General features: G+C 56.1%; 1 long non-coding RNA gene across 4 annotated transcripts; it reads right to left on the minus strand.

Annotated features, from left to right (window-relative positions):
• Window positions 1-3,909: 3,909 nt before the first annotated feature.
• Window positions 3,910-23,682, minus strand: LOC307101301. 4 transcript variants are annotated; one of them, XR_013813661.1, is made up of 5 exons: window positions 19,801-23,682; window positions 19,432-19,504; window positions 13,400-16,472; window positions 11,268-11,408; window positions 3,910-9,586 (listed from the first exon to the last, which is right to left on the minus strand). It is a non-coding gene; the product is annotated as an uncharacterized lncRNA (long non-coding RNA). The 4 variants fall into 4 exon arrangements; XR_013813659.1 differs by having other exon boundaries at window positions 3,910-11,408; window positions 19,432-19,500; XR_013813660.1 differs by having other exon boundaries at window positions 3,910-11,408; window positions 16,360-16,472.
• Window positions 23,683-24,689: the final 1,007 nt, after the last annotated feature.

A 24,689-nucleotide genomic window follows, 5' to 3' on the forward strand; every position in this document is an offset into this window, starting at 1 on the left:
TCAGGGAGAGGAAGGGAGAGGGAGAGAGAAATAGAAACATCAATGATGAGAATCATCAATCCATTGCCTCCTGCACGCCCCCTACTGGGAATCGCGCCCACAACCTATGCCCTAACTGGGAATCAAGCCGTGACCTCCTGGTTCATGGGCTGATGCTCAACCACGGAGCCACACCGGCCGGGCCATCTAAACATCTTGAAGGGCAGAGCCGTGTCAAGTCCCTCTCGGGGTCACTCCTGGGGTGGGACTCGGGCTCCCCGTGGGGGACACCCATGTCGCTTTGCCAGGGCCTCCAGAAGTTCCTATCGTCCATGAAGAGCTGAGGGCCCAGAGGCAGCAACTCTGGACCCCACTTCCCTGGGGACGTCAGGAAGAGAGCTTTGGGCCCTCAGCTACCCCGACACTAACCCGGAGGGCCGGGCCGGGCCGGGCCCGCTCTGCAGGATGCCAGCCCCCACGTGTTTCTGGGCCTTCACGGGGGACCTGTTCTGGAGACGTGGACCCGGGCGGCCACGCAGGGAGAACTCGGATGTTCCTGGCGTCTCGTCTCTGAGAAAGTGGGCAAGACCTTCCGGAGGTTTGGGGTTGATTTTTCCTCTCCCAGGGTCTGGGAAGGGCCCCCATCCACCCGCCGGGACAGTGGGGGGCGGGGCGGGAGGGGCCGTACCTTGCTGAGCCGGCCTGTTAAGGCAGCAGCCTGCACCCTGGGACCAGCTGGCCAGAAATAACAGCAGCATCCCTCCCGGAGCAGGCCCAGGGTGCGTGTGGGCGGGGCGCGGGAACGGGAGAAAGGCAGGAAGGTGACCTGCTGCCCTCGCCAACCAGCCTGGGGGCCCTTGCCTCCCCCTCCCCAGTGCTAGGTCCTTACCCTCCTCTGGGCTTGGGGCAGCTGTCCTAGTGCCCAGGGCAGGGTCGGGGAGCCAGAGCCCCCCTCCCTGCCTCCTGGCCGCGGGCCCGGCCAGAGCGCTGCGTCTTGTGCAGAGATGGATGGTGCCTGCCTCTGAGCGTGGAGCCCGTTATTACAACACCCCTCCCCTCGGCTCAGGGAAACTGAGGCTCAGCAGGACTGGGATTAGCGCCCAGGGCGTGGCCATCCCGAGGACTAGCTCCGGGCCCAGAGCCCTCCTGCAGCCCCCCTGCTTGGCTCTGATTCCAGGGAGGCCCTGCGCTTGGTTCCCTCCCAGCCCAAACCCAGTGCCTGGTGCCCCGCAGCCTCAGGCGCCCCCCAACCCCCTCCCTGGAGTAGGAGGCGGAGCTCTTTCTTAGTTCTCGGAAGGAGAAGGGAGGGGCAGTCTGCCCTGGGGACAGTAATCAGATCCAGGAGCCCCAGGCTGGCTGCCGGCCGAGTGCTGGCTGACGTTTTGGTCTGGGGGTTGGGGAGGATGAGGACCCATCCCTTTGTGGGGGGGCTGGAGGGGAGTGGCTGGCCGGGCGAGGCGGGCAAGCTTCGTCAGTCATTTAGTGAACCTTTCCCAGCTGGCCGAGCACAGGCGGGCGGGAAGCGGCCTTCCCAGCAGCCCTGGGGAAGGGGCTGCATCCCTCGTGGCTATACCAACATTCAGCTGCTTGTTAAATATTAAACGGAATGTCCTCCGTCTGAGTGCCCACGGGAAGCCAGGCTGAGCGAGGAACTGGGGCTGCGTTCCTGGAAGTCAGGGTTCACAGTTCACTTGTTCCTAAGTCTCTGCTCCTCCCAGCGAGGGCCAGCCCGTGCAAGGCATGCTGGGAATCCTGCTGTGAGGTTGGGGGGCAGGACTGGGCACAGCTCGGGGACCTGACAGCTGGTCGAGGACTCAGGTTTGAGCTGGGCTACCGGGGATGGGGTGGGGTGGGGTGGGGTGGGGTGGGGTGGGGTCGGGGGAGCACCCACTCGCCGGGCAGGGTCAGCAGCAGGGAGGAACCCAGGTGGTGGGTGAGACTGCACCTGGGGGCGGGGGCGGGGCATCCCCAATCGGAAGACATTCCTCACCGCCTTCGTCCACCTTCACGGCCTTCGTCCACCACCGAGCAACACTGGGACCCAGCCCCAGTCCCCAGCAACTTCCAAGGACAGAAAGATCAGGGGCCTCCAGCGAGGAGAAACGATTCAGGCAGCTGAAACCTTGAGGACATTATTCCCGGCCAAGGCACGGGGGAAGCTGCTGTAACGGAAGACTCCAAAATAGAGCCCCGTAAACCAGGGAGGCGGCTTTCTCTCCCACCACAGCCCCAAGGTGAGTGCTCCAGACCCATGGGGCCGCTCCGCCGTCCCCAAGACGGGGCTTCCCGAGGGCGCCAGCTGTTGCTATTTTCCAGCTCCTGGGAGGTTTGTGGGGGGGGGGGGTGGTGCCAGGCAAATGTTTTTAAGGAGATAATCCTAAAGTTGCGAGCCTCACTTCTGCTCACATCCCATTGGCCTGGACTGAGTCACGTGGCCACAGCCAGCTGCCAAGCATGTAGGGAAGTGTAGTGTGCATCTAGGGGGCCAAATACACAGGTAGAACCTGGTATGCTCCATCGCTAAGTGGGTGACAGGAAGCAGGGACACTAGGGGACTGTGAACAGTGTCTCCCACACATAAAGCGGGGAAGGGGGCCTCCAGGGTTAGTTAATTCAGCGCTCATCAACATTTTTATTTTATTTTTTTATTGATTTTAGAGAGGAAGGGATAGGGAGAGAGAGAGAGATAGAAACATCACTGATGAGAGAGAACCATTGATCAGCTACCTCCTGCATGCCCCCCACTGGGGATTGAGCCTGCAACCCAGGTACGTGCCCTTGGCTAGAATCGAACCCGGGACCCCTCAGTCCCATAGGCCAACGCTCTATCCATTTGAGCCAAACCAGCCAGCCAGGGCTCATCGCCATTTTTATATCTTCAAGGATCCAGTGTGTAGACTTGGGCTTATTCCTCATGGCCCTCAGGATGGCTGCCACGGCCCCTACCATCACACCCTCATGCACTAGGGCCAAGAGACGGAAAGAGAATGCTTCTCCCTTGTGTCTAGGAAAAGTTCGAGCCCAGGGGAGCTGAGCTCTCCAGACAGGCTCCTTCCCGCTGCAGGTGCCCTCGCAGGCGTCCTGGGACCGGCGCTGCATTCTGAGACCAGCAGAATGAGACCTGTGGACTACACTGAGTGGCCAGATGATTATGGTCTCTGAACGCATAATCATCTGGCCACTCAGTGTATATCCTATATAATAAAAGGCTAATGTGCAAATTGTCCCCTCGACCAGGAGTTCGACCAGCAGGCAGGCTGGCCAACCGCCCATGTCCCCTCCCCCTGGCCAGGCTGGCCAGATCCCACCCATGCACGAATTCATGCACCGGGCCTCTAATATATATATATATATATATATATATTTATATATATATATATATACTGTATATACACTGAGTGGCCAGATGATTATGCGTTCAGAGATCATAATCATCTGGCCACTCAGTGTATTTCACAGTGGCGGCGCAGGCAGAGTAGTTTTGGAGAAACACAAGTGTTGCCCCACAGGGAAACTGCTCACACATCTCACTGTGCCCCGGGCTCTTTGCAAAACCACCCTTCTACATTCCTTTACTAGATGAGGGCCCGTTTCATTGTTTTGGCCTCTGGCTCAGCCCAGGACTGGCTGGTGCTGACCCCACTTCTTGTGAGGATTATCCATCGGGATCTATCTCAGCTGCAACGAGCGACAACAGCAAAAGAGTGGCTTGAACCGGACAGGAGCTCATCTCTCGCTTGTGCAGAAGCCGAGAGGTGGGCAGCCGGGCGGGTGTGGCAGCTCCACCGTGTGGGGACCGGGGTTCCATTAGCTGTGGCTACACCACCCCCAGTTCCTGGCTCCCAGCTTGTGGCCCAAGATGGCTGCTCAAGGGCCAGCATCACATTTGCATTCCAGCTGGAAGCGGGGGGGGGGGGGGGGGGGGGGGGGGGGCAGCACTCCCTGCGGCGGGGGGAGCTCCACGGGCACGGATAACTGCGCTTCCCGCCATTTGCAGGAAGTGAGTCAGAGGACCCATAGCTGCGGAGGGGGTTTCCCTGACGCGGCCCCCACAGGCCCACCGTGGCCTGGAGCCGCAGGGCCTGCAGAGTGGCTCGAGTTGCGCAAGGGGCAGGGCCTGTTTAGCCCGCTGATGAATCAGGGGCACAGCTGTCCCTGGAAGAAGACAGGACCTCGGGCAAGGCCGCCCTTCAGCCCAGGCAGCCCTACAGACTCAGGGCAGCGTTCCCCGCAGCTGGGGAGACACTCCTCCCCCGGGAGGGAGCCTGGGGTGCGCATCACAGCATCCACCCCCTCACCCCCACCCTACCCACACTGTGCGGTCGGCCTACGTGAGGTTCCAGGGCAGCGCAGTCATGCCGGGTGGGGAGGTCAGGGCCGAGGCTGCCCTGGAGGGGGCCTGGGGCTCTGGTCGCTGTTTCTCTCTCTGGTGCTGGACACGCGGGGGTGTTGCTTTGTGGATCTCTCTGGTCTCACGCGGAGGGTCCGTGTGCTTCAGTAACACGTACACAAACAGTAAGACAGACCGCGAGGGTGGAGGGACGGGGCTGGGGGGGCGCTCGGGAGCCAGCAGGACTGGACGTCGGGGGCCGGGTGCACGGGCTTCAGGCCTGGGCATGGAGGACGAGCAGTTGAGAAGCTCAACTGAGACTGAGTGTGCGGGGCCCCTGGAGACACGGCTCGGGGCCGATGCCAAGGCCGTGGCCAGCGATGCCTCAGAAAGGGTGGGCTGGCCCTGGGGAAGGTGCAGAAGAAGAGAGGGTCAAAGGCCCATCGTACAGGGTGCCTGCACCCAGAGTGGGTGCTGGAGAAGCCGCTGGCGGGAGGGGGAGAGAGGACCAGGGCCCAGTGGGGTCCGAGAAGGGAGCCGGGTGGGGCAGAGCCTGGAGGTCACAGGGGCCTCGGAGGAGAGCCGTCCCAGGCCCAGGCCCTCTCCTTGGGCTCCGGCAGCCAGCAGGCCACCTCCGCCTATGTCTAGAAGTGGCTGCCGCAATCAGGGGGCCCAGCAGGGATTCCAGGTGGAGGCGGTGCTGGCGGGGCTGCTAGAGGCTCTGCGGGGTCCTTGCCAGCCCCGTCCACGCCCTCAGAGGGGAGACAGGCAGGGGCCACTGTGACTGGACCTGGGCAGGGCTGGCCTGAAAGCAGTGGCCCGGGCCCATCGCCTCTGCGGGCTGAGGAGCTCTCTTCCTCTGGGCCTCCAAGTCCTTACCCCGGGGGGAAAGAGCCTGCCTCGGCTCCAGACTGAGGTCCTCAGGGGGCCTGGGCCCGGCCCCCTCTTGGCCCCACCCAGTTCGGGGCCGGACGGGACATGCGTGTTTGCCCAGTGCGGGGCCGGGCGGGACATGCGTGTTTGCTCAGTGCGGGGTCGGACGGAACATGCGTATTTGCCCGGTGCGGGGCCGGACGGAACATGTCTGTTTGCCTGGTGCTGGGCCGGACGGAACATGTGTGTTTGCCTGGTGCGGGGCTGGACGGGACATGTGTGTTTGCCCAGTGCGGGGCCGGACAGAACATGTGTGTTTGCCCAGTGCAGGGCCAGATAGAACATGCGTGCTTGCCCGGTGCGGGGCTGGGCGGGACACGCTCACTTGCAGGGATTTGAATAAAGAGGAAGCCTTGGCCCTGACCGGTTTGGCTCAGTGGATGGCGTGTCGGCCTGCGGACTGAAGGGCCCCGGGTTCGATTCCGGTCAAGGGCATGTACCCTGGTTGTGGGCACATCCCAGTAGGAGGTGTGCAGGAGGCAGCTGGCCGATGTTTCTCTCTCATCGATGTTTCTAACTCTCTATCCCTCTCCCTTCCTCTCTGTAAAAAATCAATAAAATATTTTTTTTAATTTTTTTTTTAAAAAAGAGGAAGCCTTGTCCTCCAAAGGCCCAGGGCCCGCAGGCAAGCAGGGCCTGCTCTGGAATCCCCCACGAGCCTCAGGCCCCCTGGCTCCTCAGGGTCTTGCAATGTTGCCCTATGACCTCGGTGCCCCCACAAGAGGGCTGAGGGGGTGGGGTGGCCTCCAGACCAGCCAGGAGGGGAAGGACCGTGTCAGGCCCAGGGCCTTGGGGACGTAGGCATAGTCACCTCAAATATCACCTGAGGAAGTCGAGAGTTGCTTGGGGTGTGCAAGTCCTACTCAGTGGAGACCCCTGGAAGGCTGCCCGGCGCGTCATGCAGAAAGGAATGCTCTAGGGCCCCAATTCCCCGTGAGCCTCAGTTTTTTCATCTGCAAAATGGGGGCAGTGAACCATGGAGTCTTTAAGCAGCTGCTGGCCCTGACATCCCCAATGAATGAGGGTCTTCAGGGGCTGTGGGAGCTAGAACTGGGAGGTAACCACGGGTTTGTGGGCTGCGGGCTCTGCCCCTGCTGCCTCGAGGGGTGGCGGGGGGTGCATCAGCCCGTGGGCGCCATCCACAGAGCCATTAGAGGGCCCCCCCAGGCCTGGAGACCATACGCCTCAAAGTCCCGAGGCAGCGGAGGCCTGAGTGACGTGCCCAGCGGCAGGCACAGTGCACCTCTGGGATGAACCCACGTCTGGTTCATCCATCTATGAGCCCCCAGCCGTCGGGGATGGCTCTCATGATTGTCATTCTGCCCCAGGGAGGGCAGCTGTATCCCCCAGTCACACAGCCAACTCCGGCCGCCAGAACAGCACAGTCTTGAGCACAGAAACGCCCCACCTCCGGCCTGTTCCTTTCCATCCGCTGTGGGCCCAGGCCCTCCATGCACAGATGCCCTCGGACGCCCCTGCAGGCGGGAGAGCCTCCGGGACCAGGACAGAGGGAGGCAACCCTCCCGGGTGCAGGGGTTTCCGCCTCACAAGCGTCCCTCTCCTCCTCTGCACGAGGACTCCACGCGGCAAATGTCACCTCCGCTTGCCGAGCAGACATCGGATGCCCCACGTCGCGGCTAGCGGAGGCCGGGCCAGACGCCGTTCAGGCTGTGGGACCGGGAGCCCAGGCCCGGTGTGCTGCGCCACCCTTCACCTCCTTCCTGCAGGGATGCAGGGAGGCTCGCAGGACCCCCTCCTTCCACCAGGTGCGCCCGCAGGTAAGCCACAGGGCAGTGGGAGCCAGGAGGCAGGCTCTCTGACGGGAGAAGCCGGGCAGAGCGAAGCCCCTTCTCAGTTGGCAGCCATCCCCGAGCCTGGCCCCGCCCCCGGCTCCTTGGTGAGGCCTCAGCCGGACTCTGCAGGTGCCAACACATCTGGATCCCATAAGCCTGCTGGGGGCTGCCTGGCGCTGAGCCGCCCAGACAGCCCCAGAGGACCGCAGGCTGGGCTGATGCAACCCCCACAACTTCAAGGGGTGCAGAGCCCCCGAGTCCCTGGACCGGGAGGAGGCAGGAAGCTCCGCGGCTCACGTGGCCCTTCGGGGTGTGGCCCTGAGTGCCCTCTGCAGCTACCCTCGCTCCTCACTCTGTTTGTGTCTGTGAGCGCCTCCCCCTCGGACTGTGAGCTCCTCCAGGGGACAGCCGGCCCACGTCTGGTTCATCCATCTGTGAGCCCCCAGCGTCAGCCTGCCTGGGCCCTGTCACAGCGCAGGTGCCAGGCGACTGTTTGTGAAATGAGTGAATGAGTGAGTGGATGACTGAGAGAAAGCAAGCAGAGTCTCCGTGCGTCTCCCAGGGTCCAGGCAGGAAAATAGAAGCCTCATCAGTTGTTTTATCGTAAAGGGTTTCATATCAGGAGTCGGTTAAAGAGGAACTGGAAAGTCACAAAGGGAACCCTGAGGTCAGCAGAGACAGCCCTACCCCCCCACCCCCCACCCCCACCCCTGCCCCGAAGCAGCTACCACAGCTAGAGCTGGGGACCACGTGGAAAAGGCGGGAGTTCCTAGAAGCTTGGAGGAGAGGCCCCAGGCCCTGGACGCCACCTCGGCAAGGACGCTGCCCAGTGGAGGAGAGGCCGCCCAGCGGGGCCGCCGCCTCTGGAGCGTGGAGGATGGTCCCTGGCCCCTCCGAGCCAGCCAGGCCTCCGAGGAGGGGGCGCAGCTGGTTCTCAGAGTGGGGAGGAAAGTGAACCTGGGACTGAAGAGTCCAGAACAAACACGTACAGTCCATCGATGTTTTTGACAAGCGTTCCAAGACAGGCCGGTGGGGAAATCATTTTTTCAACATACGGTGATGGAAATAAAACTGGATGTCCACATGCCAAAGAAGGAGATTGGACCTCCCTCCTCACACCGTATACCAAAATCAATTCAAGGTGTATCCAAGAGCTTAATGCAAAATGTATGTAAGAGCTGAAACTATAAAACTCTCAGAAGAAAAGATAGGAATCCATTTTTATAATTTTAGGTTAGATAATGGTTTCTTAAATATGACACCAAAAGCACAAATCAGGCCCTAGCTGGTTTGGCTCAGGGGATAGAGCATCGGCCTGCGGACTGAAGCGTCCTGGTTCGATTCCGGTCAAGGGCACATGCCCAGGTTGCGGGCTTGATCCCCAGTGTGAGGGAATTGAACTGTGACCGTCAACCTATAAACCAGGAGGTCACGGTTTGATTCCCATCAGTGTGAGCTCAATCCCCAGTGGGGGGCATGCGGGAGGCAGCTGATTGATGATTCTCTCTCATCATTGATGTTTCTATCTCTCTCTCCCTCTCCCTTCCTCTCTGAAATCAATAAAAATAAAATAAAACAGTGAGTCACCACTTCATACCCATTAGGATGGCCACCCTAACGAAGACAGGCAGTGGCAGGTGTCAGTAAAGATGTCAGACCCTGTAAGCCTCCTGCCTGGCGGGAGTGGGTGTAAAATGGTGCAGCCACTTTGGGAGCCTGTTTGGCAGTTCCTCAAAAGTTAACCATAAAATTACCAAGTGACTCAGAAATTCCCTTCCTAGGTAGATACCCACGAGAACCGAAAACATGTGTCCATGGAAAAGCATGTAGATAAATGTTCATACTATTGTTTAGGAGGCCAATGCCTTATCCATTAGGCCACTGCATACTATCTATAATAATCTATAATAATAAAAGCATAATATGCTAATTAGACCGGACGTCCTTCCGGATGACCTTCCCGAAGAAGCCAGGGCTGCGAGGGAAGCCTGGGTCCCGGGTGCCAGAGGGAAGCCGGTGCTGGCAGCCGGGGGAAGGAAGGCCTACTCTTTTTTCTTTTTTTTAAAAATATATTTTATTGATTTTTTACAGAGAGGAAGGGAGAGGGATAGAGAGCCAGAAACATCAATCAGCTGCCTCCTGCACACCCGCCGCCGGGGATGTGCCCGCAACCAAGGTACATGCCCTTGACCAGAATTGAACCTGGGACCTTTCAGTCCGCAGGCCGACGCTCTATCCACTGAGCCACACCGGTTTCGGGGGAAGGCCTACCCTTGCACCAATTTCGTGCATCGGGCCTCTAGTTGTTTATAATAGCCAAACGGTGGAGACGACCCAAATATCCAACAACAATGGACTAGTATTCAAGAATGAAAAGGGAGTACAGATACACATTACCACATGGATGAACATGCTCAGTGAGAAAGCCGGCCAGAAAAGGCCTCATGTTGTACGATTCCGTGGATGTGAAATGTTCTGAATAGACGACTCCATGGAGACGGGAGGTAGGCCTGGTTGCCAGGGGAGGGCTTGCTAATGGGCACGGCGTTTCCTGTTGGAGAGATGGAGAGGTTCTGAATGTAGTGGTGACGATTGCACAACTCTGTGAGGGTATGGAAAAACCACGGCAGATGTTCTGGCACCTCGATAATGTTATTAGTTTAAATATAGTGCATGCTCCTCTTTTCTGGCTCAGTGGACGAGGAGCCTGCGTGGCTAGGAGGCCGGCTCCAGCTTGGCGCTCAGCTCAGTGGAGCCATTGTTCTGGGCACGGTGGACGCCCTCCCCACTTCGAGGTCCGGGAATCGGAAAGAAAAATTCCGTGCGTGACTGCACTGGGTGTCATCACGGTTCCTGCCTGTGTGCTCTGTTCTGAGACATGCTGGTCTCGGACTCCGTGCCAACATGTCATCCGCTATGGCAGAACCCCATCTTTCTACGTGTGGCCTCCCAACTGAGTCTTCATGAATCCTGCCACTGTTTCTGGGCATCTTCGCGCTTAATAAAGGCCCACTCTGCCCTGGGAGAGTCCCCGTGGGGTTGTGGGTAAAGTCCACACTACTGTGCTCTCCAGCTGCAGAGTAAGGACGGAGGCTGGGGATGGGGTGGGGGGACATCAGGTTTGACCCCAGCTTGGTCTAAAGGCCCAAGATATGACCCTCTCTAAGCTCAAATACAGCATGGGGCAAAAGTAGGTTTATAGTGAAACACAGAGTATATTCTTTTATTGTTATTAATCATTCTATTACTAGAGGCCCGGTGCACAAAATTCGTGCACTGGGGGGGGTTCCCTCAGCCCATCCTGCACCCTCTCCAATCTGGGACCCCTCGGGGGATGTCCGACGGCCTGGCTGCTTGATTGCCCCTAACCACTCTGCCTGCCAGCCTGGTCGCCCCCTAACCGCTCCCCTGCCAGCATGATAGACACCTAACTACTCCCCTGCTGACCCAATCTCCCCCAACTGCCCTCCCTTGCCGGCCTGATCACCCCCAACTGCCCTCCCCTGCTGGCCATCTTGTGACAATGTGGGGGAGGCCATCTTGTGATGACGTGGGGCGTGGCCATCTTGTGACAATGTGGTGGCCATTTTGTGACGATGTGAGGGTGACTCTCTTGTGGTGGCCATCTTGTGATGACATGGGGGTGGCCATCTTGTGACAACGTGGGGGCGGCCATCTTGTGATGTGAGGGTGTGAGGGTCAATTTGCATATTACCTCTTTATTATATAGGATCTTGTGACAATGTGGGGGCGGCCATCTTGTGATGAAGTGGGGGGTGGCCATCTTGTGATGGCCATCTTGTGACAATGTGGTGGCCATTTTGTGACGATGTGAGGGTGACTCTTGTGGTGGCCATCTTGTGATGACATGGGGGTGGCCATCTTGTGACAACGTGGGGGCGGCCATCTTGTGGTGTGTGGGTGTGAGGGTCAATTTGCATATTACCTCTTTATTATATAGGATTTTCCATACAAGCTACTGTAAACCTAGTTTCCACCCCTGTATCCAGGAAGAGTTCATTCTCCTGGAGTCTGGGAGGAAACAACAGGGGGAAATTGATGATGATGGTGATGATGGTGATGATTAAAGATGATGATGATGGTGGTGATGATGGTGATGATGATGATGATGATGATGATGGCAGTAGCGACTAATTTTTTTGAGCCCTTCTTCTCAGCCAGGTACTACTGTAAGCACTTACAGACGTGTTTAGCTCAGTTCTCACACTCACCCTTTGAGGAAGGGGCTTTGTTGACTCTGCAAGATTTCGAAGCAACATCTCCGTCAGAATGACCCATTTGTGGTTAATGTCCTTCTGGCATCGGCCTTTTCTGTGGTGGTTGTTCATCCTCACCAGAGGATACTTTCTCCACTGGTTTTCAGAGCGTGGAAAGGAGGGGGAGAGAGACAGAGAGAAGCATCGATGTGAGAGAGACACATCGACTGGTTGCCTCCCACACCTGCCCCAACCAGGGCCAGGGATCGAGTCTGCAACTGAGGTACGTGCCCTTGACCAGAATTGAACCCACAACCCCTCAGTCTGTGGGCGGATGCTCTATCCACTGAGCCAAACTGGCCAGGACTGCCATTGGCCTTTAACCAATTTCTGTTTCTCCTGTTTGGCCGATCGGACTCCTAACTCCTCTGGTGAGGCACACCAGGCGTGTGCCCTTGGACAGTAATACCCCGTCCAAGAGCGGCCCCAGGCCTCCATGCTGTGCCCCTGGAGCCTGCTCCTGGCCTCGGCCTCAGACCTCTGTCCTCAGCCGATTCTGCCCTGCCACCCGCTCTTCTCCTTCTGCCTCTGCCCGAGCCTCCCCTTGGTGAGGTCAGACCCCATCCCCTGGCAACCCTCCCACATCTCAATTCTGCTTTTGACTCCCCCAACCCCTGAGTCTCCCCATCCTGTTCCCTGTCCCAGAGAAGTCCCCACATGCCCAATGGGTCCCAGAGAAGCCAAATAAACTTGAATATTTTTCCATCAGGAAACTCCACACGCTAGCTATGCCAGGAAAACAAAGCCTTTAAAAAAAAAAAAATCAGAGTCGGAAAAATACACACAAATGACTCCATGATGTTTGGGTAAAGGCGGGGGGGGGGGGGGGGGGCGGGGAGAAAGAAACCCACACACAAACAGCATTTCACAAAATGGATTTCTGGCCGTTGCAAAATGGTCATAAACTGTCCCATTTCCAGAGTATCCGAAAGGAAAACTCATCTGCACACAGCTCCTTACGTTCCATTTGGGTTTGAACGCGGCCCCACCCCAGCTCTGTTACAGAAGGTCAGAACGGAGGTCGAGGGAAAATAGTGAAGAGAAGAGAAACAGATCAGCTTTCGGTCCAGGGCCTAGGATCTGCTGGAAGCCCTCAGCCCAGCCACCCCTCTCCCACCGCACAGCCATGGAATTGCAGGACTGGGAGGGGCCCTGGGGACTGGCCTGGCTGCTACCTCCCTGGACAAGCACTCCCTTTCTATTTTAAGATGGCCTGTAAGTTATGAAAAACACCGAAATTAATGCTGGCTTAAAGAGGGTAGGACTTTTGCCCCAGCAGGTTTGGCTCAGTGGGTAGAGCGTCGGCATGTAGACTAAAGGTTCCTGGGTTCGATTCCCGTTAAGGGCACGTGTCTGGGTTTTGGGTTTGATCCTCAGTAGGGGGCAGCTGATCAATGATTCTCTCTCATCATTGATGTTTCTATCTCTCTCTCTCCCTCTCCCTTCTTCTCTGAAATCAATTAAAAAAAAAAAATTTAAAGAAGGTGCCCTGGCCAGTTTTGGCTCAGTGAATGTCCCAAGTTCGATTCTGGTCAAGGGCACCTACCTCAGTTGCAGGCTCCTCCCCAGCCTGGGCCCTGGTTGGGGCTCATGCAGGAGGCAACCAATCAATGTGTTTCTCTCACATTGCTATTTCTCTCTGTCTTTCCCTCTCTCTTCCACTCTCTCTAAAAAAACAATGGAAAAACATCCTCAGGTGAGGATTTTAAAAAAAGAAGAAAAAATAAAAAAGAAGAAAAAAAGATAGAATTTTGCCCAGCCAGCGTGGCTCAGCAGTTGAGCATGGACCTATGAACCAGGAGGTCACAGTTCAATTCCCAGTCAGGGCACATGCCTGGGTTTTGGGCTTGATCCCCAGTGGTGGTGGTGGTGGTGGTGGGGTTGCAGGAGGCAGCCGATCAATGATTCTCTCTCATCATTGATGTTTCCATCTTTCCCTCTCCCTTCCCCCTTGAAATCCACAATATATATATATATGCATATATATATTTTTTTAAGGTAGAATTTTACTTCTCCCCTCAGGCAAGAGGCAGAGGCAGGTAGTCAGGGCTCAGGGATTGAACTGCTCCCCAAAGTCATCCGAATACCTCAGGCTCCTGCTCCCCGGCTCTGCTCCTCGACACTGTTCTCATCTCATTGGCTAGCCCTCACGCCCCTTCGTTGGAAGTGGAGGTGTGAAAAACAATCGTTGCTAATGTACGGTGACAGGGCACACGGTGCAATACACAGATCTTGTAACACAGAAACCCACCCCATACCTGAAATCTATATGTTCATGTTGACCAATGTCACCCCAGTCAATTTAATAAATATTAAAAGATGAAGAAGAAAAAAGTTCTGGCTGGCGTGGAGCATCGACCCATGAACCAGAAGGTTGTGGTCTGATTTCCGTCAAGGCACATGCCCGGGTTTTGGGCTGGATCCCCAGGAGGGAGTGTGCAGGAGACAGATGATCAATGGTTCTCGCTCATCATTGATGTTTCTCTCACTCCCTCTCCCTTCCTCTTTGAAATAAATAAAAATACACTGAGTGGCCAGATTAAGCATTTAGAGATCATAATAATCTGGCCACTCAGTGTATATCCTATATAATAAAAGGCTAATATGCAAATTGCCCCCTCGACCAGGAGTTTGACCAGCAGGCAGGTCGGCCAACCGCCCATGTCCCCTCCCCCTGGCCAGGCTCGCCGGACCCCACCCATGCACGAATTCATGCACCGGGCCTCTAATATATATATATATACTGAGTGGCCAGATTATTATGCGTTCAGAGATCATAATAATCTGGCCACTAAGTGTATATTGAAAAAGAGAAACCATTGTTGGGTGGGGAGTCAGATGCCCAGCTAGAACGTCTGTTGCTGTATGAGACAGAGAGGTGGGTATTGGGAGAAACCGGCCATGTCTCCACAGAGGGTTCCTGTGGGAAAAGGCAGGCCAGTCTATGGCAAAACTTCCCAGAATGCACTGAACTGAATTATGAAGAATGTCGCATTTTGTTTTGTTTGGAACTCACAAGCGTCTTGGGCACAGGGCCACCTTGTTGTTAGTCCAAAACCATGTCCCGAGACGAAAATACAATGGTTTTTGGATTTTGCCTCTAGTTTCTGCGGGTGGGCTATGTGGCCAGACTGCTCAGGTTTGACTCTGGGCTCCCTTCGTACATACAAGCCACACGGCTCTGGGCAAGTCACCTGCCTACTCGTGCCTCCACGTCCTCATCTGTAAAATGGGGATAACTATTCCTGCCTCATATGACTGTTGTGAGATTGCATGTGGAGGCGCCCGGCCCAGTTCTGGGCGTGTAGGAAAAGCTCCATAAACACTGTTAAATTAAGTCTATTTCTGCTCTGCCCCTGAGCCTGCGGTCCCATCTCTGAGGCTGTTTCCTCATCTGTAAAAGCAGGGGTGTGTGGCTGAGAGGATCCCTCCCCTCTCTATACACACACACCACCCTCCTATCAAGGTGTGGAGCTTGGTTCTAACCCCGAGAGTTTGGTCTGCACCGAGGGCAACGTGGCAGCGTGCTACTCGGGCCTGACCCGTAAGAGAACAGGCAGTTTCCACTTCCTCCCGCTCGGAACCAACGCCATGTTGTGGGGAAGCCCACGCAGTGGCCTGGACAGGCCCACGTGGAGGACGAGTGAGGTGCCCCGCGCGTGAGTGAGCCACCTGGGAACTGGGTCTTGCAGGCAGCCCCCTGTCTCAGCTGATGCCACGTGGAGCTGAGGGATGATCCTGCCCAGCCCACGAAATTGTGAGCTGTGAGCCCTAGCCGGTTTGGCTCAGTGGATAGAGCATCAGCCTGCGGACTGAAGGGTCCCAGGGTTGGTGCCAGTCAAGGGCACATACCTAGGTTGCAGGCTCGATCCCCAGCCCTGGTCGGGGCACATGCGGGAGGCACCCATCAATGTGTCTCTCTCACATCGATGTTTCTCTCGGTCTCTCCCCTTTCTCCCACTCTCTAAAAAAATCAATGGAAGAATATCCTCGGGTGAGGATTAACAAAACAAAGCAAAGCAAAAAAAAAAAAAAAGACAGAAATATGGAACTGTGAGCAAGTAAATGATCTTTGTGTTAAGCCACCACATGTGAGGGGGTTGTCGTGAGAGACGATGCCCACAAGACCATCTGATTTGGGGAAGTGGGATGCCGTGTGACCCCCAACGGCCTGGGTCAGGCCATGAGGAAATCAGTGAAAGTTACAGGCTTGCAGCGCCGTGCGGAGCCTGCCATTGGCTGCGGAGGAAAAGGTCACCCGGTTAGAAAAAAGCTGACGCTTGTTTTACTCTCCCTGGCGAGGGAGGACTCCCCACGGTCGGGCTGCGGGAATGGCCGAAGCATGGCACCCAACACGGGACAGATGACATGGGAGCAGTTAGGGAGTCCCCTGTGCTCAGAGCTCGGAGAATGAGGACATTGCAGGCCACACGGGGCTGCATTTGGGAGCAGCGTGGACAAGGGGGGGCCGGGGGGGGGGGGAGGAGGCAGGCTGTGCAATACCGAGAGGGTGTGGCGCCCTGGTTCCTTTGGGAGGATGTGATGGGCTTGTCTGTCTAATTCCCCGGGCTGGCCGGGAACAAAACCAACGTGCAGAGATAAACAGGAACGGTGCCTGGTCCCCGCGGCAGGCAGGGCTGCTGAGCTGGGCGAGCCTGATCCCTGGGACCTCCCCTGAGGCTGTTGGGAGGGCCTCCAGATTTCACCAGAAATCAAGGCCGCCCCTGACGTGGGGCCGTAACTTTAGGGTTCGTAACACTGAGCGAAGCTGTTGCCGCGACCGAGAGGGTGTGCAATGAACGTGGAGATCTGGTTTCCAAGCAGAAGGTCAGCAATGCCGGCTGTGCTCCCTCAGCTGCCTGCGACCAAACCCAGAGGAGGGAGGAGCTAAAGGGGGGACTGCTCAGGTTTTAAGGAGAATGAAGGGGAAATATAAAGGAGCCGAGACGTGCTGGCTTCAAACCTACACTATACTGTAATTTCATGTTTCAAGCTGTGGGGTCGATTTCTTTTATAATTGATACTCGCATGAAAGCTTTAAACAAACCTTTGTGCCTGGGACAGAGCCTGGCGTGCGACTCTTCTGCATCGATATTTAAACAAATGCCCTCCGATGCCTCTGTCTGCCATGGCCCTGGCTCAGTGAGGCCGGTTCTTTACCTGCAAAATTTTTTTAAATATATTTTTATTGATTTTAGAGAGAAAGGGAGAGGGGGAGAGAGAGATAGAAACATCAATGATGAGAGAGAATCATTGATGGGCTGCCTCCTGCACGCCCCCTACTGGGGATCAAGCCCGCAACCCGGGCATGTGCCCTTGACCGAAATCCAACCTGGAACCCTTCAGTCCACAGGCTGATGCTCTATCCACTGAGCCAAACTGGCTAGGGCTTTACCTGCAAATTAAACTCTGTTTCTGCAAAGAGCTTAATAAAGCAGAGCAAGTGACCGGGGCATCCGGAAGCTGAGATGACCAAAAGCTACCAACAGGGTGCTTTCCAGGGGCCGCTCATTTTTTTTCTGGTGCAGCCACAATATTGTTCCCCAGAGAAGATGGTCTGAGCATCAAACAGGGGACGCTGAGGGCTCAGGGGCTACTTTCTGTGAGCTTCCTCCGGGGTGTCAATGGGCACGTGGAAACGGACAGGTCAGTTCCGGCTCCCACGTCCCGGGGCAGCTGCAGGTATCCTCACCTACCTTTTCCTGTTTAATTCACACAACCACCTCACTACGTTGTCATACCTATCCCCATTTTAGAGATGAGGCTGTTGAGGCTCCGAGAGGTGGCCACGCCGTCAAGCTTTGAACTCCTGGCTCTCTGCGGATAAAACTCCTGCTCTTTCAACCACACCAGGGAGTCCCAACCTGTCTCCCTGCAACTACCCAGGGGCCCCCCAAAAAAGTCCCCGAGCTCAGATGGGGATGAGCCTGCGTGGCAAATGCCATCCTTCGTATATGAAGGATGACCTGCCTCTCTCCAAAGGGCACTTTTGCCGTGTCATTCCCTGAACTGGTACCACTGCAACTAGCCGGGTATCAGTAATGGAAAAGGAGCAAAGGGAACATCAGCCATCATTGCCATGTCACTGGGCAGCTTCACCAGGGAGCTGCAATCTTGCACTCCCCAGGCAACCACACAGGGAAGACAGACGCATGCCCAGTCATGTTGGGGTGACACCGGGAAGGTACTGGCTTGTCATCACACCTGAGGACAGTAATGGTTGGCCAGAAGGGGTGCGGCCACTGCGAGCACGCACAGTCTGGGAATACATAATCCCCCACGCAGAGACGCTTGCTCTCTCGGGCTCTTGTTGCGCTTGGCTCTTGGCGTGTGGGGCTCCCTTGTTTTGCTGCTGCCCGTGTTCCCTCCATGGCCACGTGGCCCCGCGGACCCCACGTGCAGTGGACTAATGGACTGAGCGGGAAACACAGGCTGAGCTGGCCGGACACTGGACAGACCTGGCTCCATCATGGAGAGGAAACCCTGATGTTAGCTCTACCGAAACCCCAGCTACACTTCTGCTCTGACTGGACTTAGGGAACGGGGCTTCGGCAACCCAGGGTGTATTCCACAGAAGTAACGCTTCCTCCTCCATCTTCATGGAGGGCACATGGTCTCCACTGACCCCCAATCTGTCTGTGGGTCTCAGAAAACTCCATTCCCAGTTCCAAACGGGGGGGAGATGAGCCCCTCTCCCAACCTGTAACAGAACGACTATCTATTGGGGCCACCATGCAACCGTCCCTCAGGCAGTGGGGCCAGACTGACTCACACTGAACGGTGTGAAGCTGAGTGAGAGAGTCATCGGCCTCAGTTTTCTCATCTGTGGAATGGGGTAATACAGACATTTACCTTCCAAGTGGACAGAAGGAATGAATGAGTTAAGGCATGTACACAGGGAGATAGCAGGCACTCTCTGCCCTTATTATTATTTATTATTATTATTAATTCTTATTATTTGATGAGTAGATGGATGGATTTTTTTTAAATCCTCACCTAAGGAGGATATTTTTCCATTGATTTTTAGAGAGAGTGGAAGAGAGAGGGAAAGACAGAGAGAACTATCGATGTGAGAGAAACACATCGATTGGTTGCTTCCCGCCTGGGCCGGGGAGGAGCCCGTAACTGAGGCATGTGCCCTTCACTGGAATCGAACCCGGGACCCTTCAGTCTACAGGCCAACGCTCTACCCACTGAGCCTAACCAGCTAGGGCTTGGATGGATGGATTTAACTGCAAAACTGTGAGGTAGACGGGAGACGCTATACTTAAGCCCGTTTTATAGGTGAAAACATGGAAGCTTAGAGGCATTAAAAACGTTGCCAGAGACAGAACAGGTATAACTATTCTCATTCTACAGACAGGAAACTAAGGCTCGGGATTTAAGTAACAAGGTCAAAGTCAGTGTCAAAGCCAGGCCCAGGCCCCACCTCTGCCCTCGGTAACATCCCCCTCTTTGGAATTTTGCCCTAATGGGAAAGGGTTACACAGAGGTCACATCACCCCTGCCCCGGAGGACCAGCAGCCTGAGATGGTGTCGCTTGCATCCTCCATCCAAACCTGCCAGGCCTCACCTTCTTAGGATTCCCCTGCCCAGGCCTCATCTACTTAGGGCTCCCCTGCCCAGGCCTCACGTACTTGGGGCTCCCCTGCCCAGGCCTCATGTACTTAGGGCTCCCCTGCCCAGGCCTCACGTACTTGGGGCTCCCCTGCCCAGGCTCCGCAGGAAGTGCCCTGGGAAATGTTGGTTGGGGAGAGCCCCCCACACTGGGCTCAGCACCTGAGCCTGACCTGGACGGGGTGAAAGGAGGTGGAGGACGACCTATAGACCCCCAGGCCCCACCTTCACCTGGTTGGATAGAGGTTAGGATCGACCTATAGACGCCCAGGCCCCACCTTCACCTGGTTGGATAGAGGTTAGGATCGACCTATAGACGCCCAGGCCCCACCTTCACCTGGTTGGATAGAGGTTAGGATCGACCTATAGACGCCCAGGCCCCACCTTCACCTGGTTGGATAGAGGTTAGGATCGCTGCCTTTGGGCTTAAGACGACACTTAGCCTGACCTTTCTCATAACATAAACATGTAACCTTGAGGGGAAATGACTAAGAGTTCTTACCAGTCTGGTAGAAGCCGGAAAGGGCGGGGCTGGGTGTCTCTCTGGACTTTTAGTGAAAGGAAGCCGCGTCTGTCTTGAAGGTGGAAAGGGATGGAAGGAATTCGGAGTGAAAGCTGGGGGGAGCTGTCTGGCACCCATGGAGGGTGGGGGGCAGTGTTCAAGCACCGTCTTGTCTCAGGTTCCGTCCTCGGCAGTGACAGGACCTCATGGAACCTGATGCCCCTCCCGCACGCCCTGCCGTCCATCCCAGCGCCTCCTCCCGCCATCATAGGGAGCCCATGGGGCGCGGGAGAACTGGGGGGGGGGGGGCGGGGGGGCGCAGACCCAGGAGGGCTGAGAGCGGCGGGTGGGGGGGGGGGGGAGAATAACCTGGATAAAGGGATGGCGAGGGCAGATTTGATCGGAGCGCAGGAGACTCGGTGCTGCCGCCTGGAGGCTGCGGGGGATGGCGATGGCGGGCTGGGGACTCCGGGGGCGCCCTGCCGCCTGCCCAGGAATCCGGGGGCCCCAGCGGCCTCCCCCACCCAGGGCTCCGGTGTCCCCGGCACCCAGCTCTCCCACCTCCGGGCCTTCGTTCCAGCTGCGCCCGGGCCAGGAACGCTCTCCCCGCAGGAGACTCCGCCCGGCCTCCCGGGCAGCCTCCCCGCCGTCCACCCGCCCCGGACGGGTTTCGGCTCCGCCCCCGGGTTTCCTGGGAGCATCGTAGCCCGGGACACAGCTCCGCCCTCGGGGTCCGGCGGCCTCTCCTCCCACCCAGGGGTCTGCGGGCCCCCCCCATCCCCCCACCGGGAGCGCAGCGCAGGTGAACGGGCGCCCAGTGAACTGGGACCTCTCCCGGAGCCGCGGGGAGGGGGCGGGCGGGTAAGCCCCATCGAGCCGCGCACCCCCTCCCAGGGGTGGGGACTAGGGATGGAAGGACCGAAGGACCGCGCGGCCTCAGGGAGCCCTTTCCTGGCTCGAGGGCGCCCCCCTGGAGGCCCAGGCCACCCGCAGGCGCGTACCGGCTCCGCACGCCCCCCCATCTGATCTCAGGGTCAAGGGCGCCTCCTGGGACCCTGAGGCCGGGTCTCTCCTCCCTGCTCCCCCGACTCCTCCCCAGCTCCGCGGTCTGGGAGGACGGACTGGGGTCTGAGAAGACCGTGCGCCTCCTCCATGGGTACCTCCATTGGGGGGAAGGGAGGGAAGATCTGAATCCGCCACGGACCAGGCCTTTAGGCCCCGGACTCCTCCTGTCCCCACGCTGAGTGACACGCGCACACGGGGGTGCACACGCACGTGCCCAGGGCACTCAGGCAAACCCTCACTCCCCTGCGCACAGCACACTCACAAGCCCACCCGTGCGTCCGCGCGCGCGCCCTGGCCTTTCCGTGAGAGCCACCCTTTTGCCCAGGTCGCCTCACCTGGTTCATCTCCAGGATTGCTGGTGCGCCCCAACACTGGAGAGGAGGCTGTGTCCCCACCCCAAATCCCTCCTGCTGCTCAGGTCAGCGGCAGGGCACAGGTAACACTCCCTCCTTCCCGGGACCCAGGCGCTGCTCACCCTCCCCACCAGGCCCCTCTGCCCCCGCTCCCCCATTACCCACTCAGGGCCAGACCTCCGGACCGATGGGCTCAGCCGGCGCTGCCCTGAGAGTGCGGCTGGTCCTGGGCCAGGGGGCCTTCCTGGACCGGTGCTGGCCGGGATGGCGTCTGCGGGCAAGCAGCCGAGGGGGGAGGCTCCCAGCAGCCTCCCTCTCCCATCCGGTTCACCTTCCCCTCCCCACTTTGAAACGCCCCCTTTATACTGAGGTCTATCCCTGGACTCCCAGCCCCCCCCCCCCCAAGGGCCACTCGGCTTGGGAAAGGAGGCGGTTCCTCCTGCCGGGTCACAATAGGACCCCAGTGGGGTTTGGAGTCCCGCCCTTCCCTGTCCCCTGTGCGGGAGGAAACCTTCCCGTAGCCCTTGGTTCCCCGGCTGGCCTGAGGGTTAACAGACACACAGATTAACCAGGGAAAAGCACACACATGTATTTAACAGTTTATGCATATACGGGAATCTTCAGAAGGAAAACGAGGACCCACATAAGGGAAATAAGCGACCGGGCCCCGCGCTCATGTGCCATTTGCCGAGAGCAACGCGCTTACGGGGCTGTGACAAGGCGAGGGGCTGGGGCGGGCCGTGCGTTGTGGGGCGATGACCAGCACGTGCGTGGGGGAGCTAATAAGACAGGGCTCTTCCTGCCGTTTGCTGGGCAGGCCCGTCTGGTCCTGGACACGCAGGCCCATCCCGGTGACAAGAGCGCTCTCCTCCTGCTGCGGGGAGGGCCTTCAGCTCAGAGTCCTCAGCGTGCCCGAGCAGCGTGTTTGGGGAGACTGTTCTGAACCCCCTCACCAGGAAGGGGGTTCCCTCCGCCCTTAGGCCTCTGGCCCCAGCCAGGGAGAGGGGCGCACCTGACTGTGAGCGGGGATGGGGAACGGGGCATTCAGCCGGCACCCTCCCCGCTGTCCCCAGGAGCGCGTCCCTTTCCCACAGGGGAGGCGGTGGCATTCGTGGCTGCGTGACTGGATGGAGGAAGTCTATTTCTGGGGTCATTTTTCTTTTTCTTTTTTTAAAAAAAATATATTTTATTGATTTTTTACAGAGAGGAAGGGAGAGGGATAGAGAGCTAGAAACACCGATGAGAGAGAAACATCGACCAGCTGCCTCCTGCACACCCCCCACTGGGGATGTGCCCGCAACCAAGGTACATGCCCTTGACCGGAATCGAACCTGGGACCCTTCAGTCCGCAGGCCGACGCTCTATCCACTGAGCCAAACCGGTTTCGGCCATTTTTTTTTTTAAATACATTTTTATTGATTTCAGAGAGGAAGGGAGAGGGACAGAGAGAGAGAGAAACATCCTTGATGAGAGAGAATCCTGGGTCGCTGCCTCCTGCACTCCCCACACTGGGGATCGAGCCCACAACCTGGGCATGTGCCCTGACCAGGAATCGAACCGTGACCTCCTGGTTCATAGGTTAACACTCAACCACTGAGCCACAGTGGCCAGGCTGCTTTTAGTTTTGACAATTATAAATAAAGCGACTATAAACGTGAATGTGCCGGGGGTTTTTTGTTTGTTTTTGTGGTGTGTTTTGTTTGTTTGTTTCTATGTGCAGGGTTTTGTGTGGTAAATGTTTGGGTGAAGAGGTGGGAAACTATATTTAGCTTTGTGAGAAACGGCCAAACGTCTCCCCTCGTGGCTCACTGGTCTGCATCCCACCAGCACCAGAGTGTCTGTTGCTCCACATCCTCACCAGCATTTGGGATTTTTTTAAATTTTTGGATTCCAGCCATTTGGATTTAATAGGTGTGTTGTTTTAATTTGCAAGTCCCGCTTATGTATGATGTTAGCCATCTTTTCATGTACTATTTGCCATCTGGATAGCATCTTTGGCGAGGTGTCTGTTTAGATCTTTTGCCCATTTTTAGACTGGGTAGTCTGTTTTCTTATTGTGCAGTCGTACAACTTCTTGGCATGTTTTGGATACAATTCCTCATCAGCTCTGTTTTGCCAATATTTTCTCCCTGCCTGTGGCTTGCCTTCTTTTTTCACTCCCCTGATGAAGTCCTGCTTTTAGAACTTCACCTCGCCCTCTAACTCCGCGTCTATTAGCAATAGGAAAGCTGTGTTGGTCTCCCTGGCTCTGAGTCCCTGTCCTCTCAGTGGGTTTGAACTTGACCTGGTAGAAAGGATACATGGATTAAGCCTCTAAAACCCTCATACCTACCACCTCCAGGGTTGTGATGAAGAACAAGCGGGTTAGTGTTTCTAAAGCCCTTGGAACGGGGCCTGGAACATGTGAAGTGCTCAATTACCTCAGATGATTATCATAATAAGCATTCCATCTTGAACAGCTTAATGGAGTCCGTCCTTCCTCCTCGCTCTTCCTTCTCAGACTTTCCCCAGCTACGTTCACACGTTCACTTTCAGGATGAGTCATTTTAATTAATTTTTTTCAGTATCCTGTTTGGATTTTATTAAATGCATAAGTGATTTAGAAAAAACAAACATTTTAATGAGGTTGGGTTTTTTAATCCAAGAATAAAGCCTGTTTTTTTTAATTGAAGTATTCGTTACGCCCCTTTTCTTCATATAGAACTTATCAATCCTTGCTAAATGTATTTCCTAACATTTTACTTCTTTTTTCTTTTTTTAAATTTAATTTATTTTCCATCACCATTTATCCCTCCTACACCCTCTCCCACCTCCCCCATCGCCCTCCCCCGCAATCACCACACTGTTGTTCGTGTCCATGAGTTCCCTCTCTCTCTCTCTCTCTCTCTCTCTCTCTCCCTCCCCTTTGTTGCTCACCCCTACCTCCCCCCCCACACTTCTTTTTTCTTTTCTTTTTTTCCTTTTTTTTTTAAATATATTTTTTATTGATTTTTTACAGAGAGGAAGAGAGAGAGATAGAGAGTTAGAAACATCGATGAGAGAGAAACATCGATCAGCTGCCTCCTGCACACCCCCTACTGGGGATGTGCCCGCAACCAAGGTACATGCCCTTGACCGGAATCGAACCTGGGACCTTTCAGTCCGCAGGCCGACGCTCTATCCACTGAGCCAAACCGGTTTTGGCCCCATGTCTTTTTTCTTAAATGCTATTATGAATGAGGTCTTTTCATCAGAGCCATATTTCAACTGATTGCTATATATCTATAAGGTATATATAGGCAATTGATTTTTTTCATCGACTTTATTTTTGGAGCAGTTTTAGATTCACAGCAAAATGGAGAGAAACATACAGAGATTGAAAATGCCCCCTGCCCCACACATGCACAGTCTCCCCATTACCACTGTTCCCCGCCAGAGCGGCTGATTGGTTACAACTGCGGAACCTACGATGACACATTATTGTCCCCCAAAGTCCATGAGGGGCCACTCTTGGTGGTGTACATTCTACAGGTTTGGACAAATGTATAATGACATGTGTCCACCATTATAATACCATAAAGACTAGTTTCACTTGACTTTTAAATATTAATGTTTTTAAATCTCCTTAAAGTTTTTATTTATTTATTTATTTTCTACATGATTCAGCTTTCCTGGGGAATAATCTGGAAACAGTGGAATTTGCCTTTGCCTTTCCCACACTTACGTACCCTTCTTTACGCGTCCTAACTGCGCGGTTAGTTCCCCCAGCGCAGCGTCGCACAGCAGTGGGGCCAGGAAATCCTTGCCCTGCTCCCAGGCGATGGGAAGGCATCTGGGGTCTCACCCGTGAAGATCATGCTG

Source organism: Cnephaeus nilssonii (assembly GCF_951640355.1).
Source record: "Cnephaeus nilssonii genome assembly, chromosome: 6".
Lineage (NCBI taxonomy): Eukaryota > Metazoa > Chordata > Mammalia > Chiroptera > Vespertilionidae > Cnephaeus > Cnephaeus nilssonii.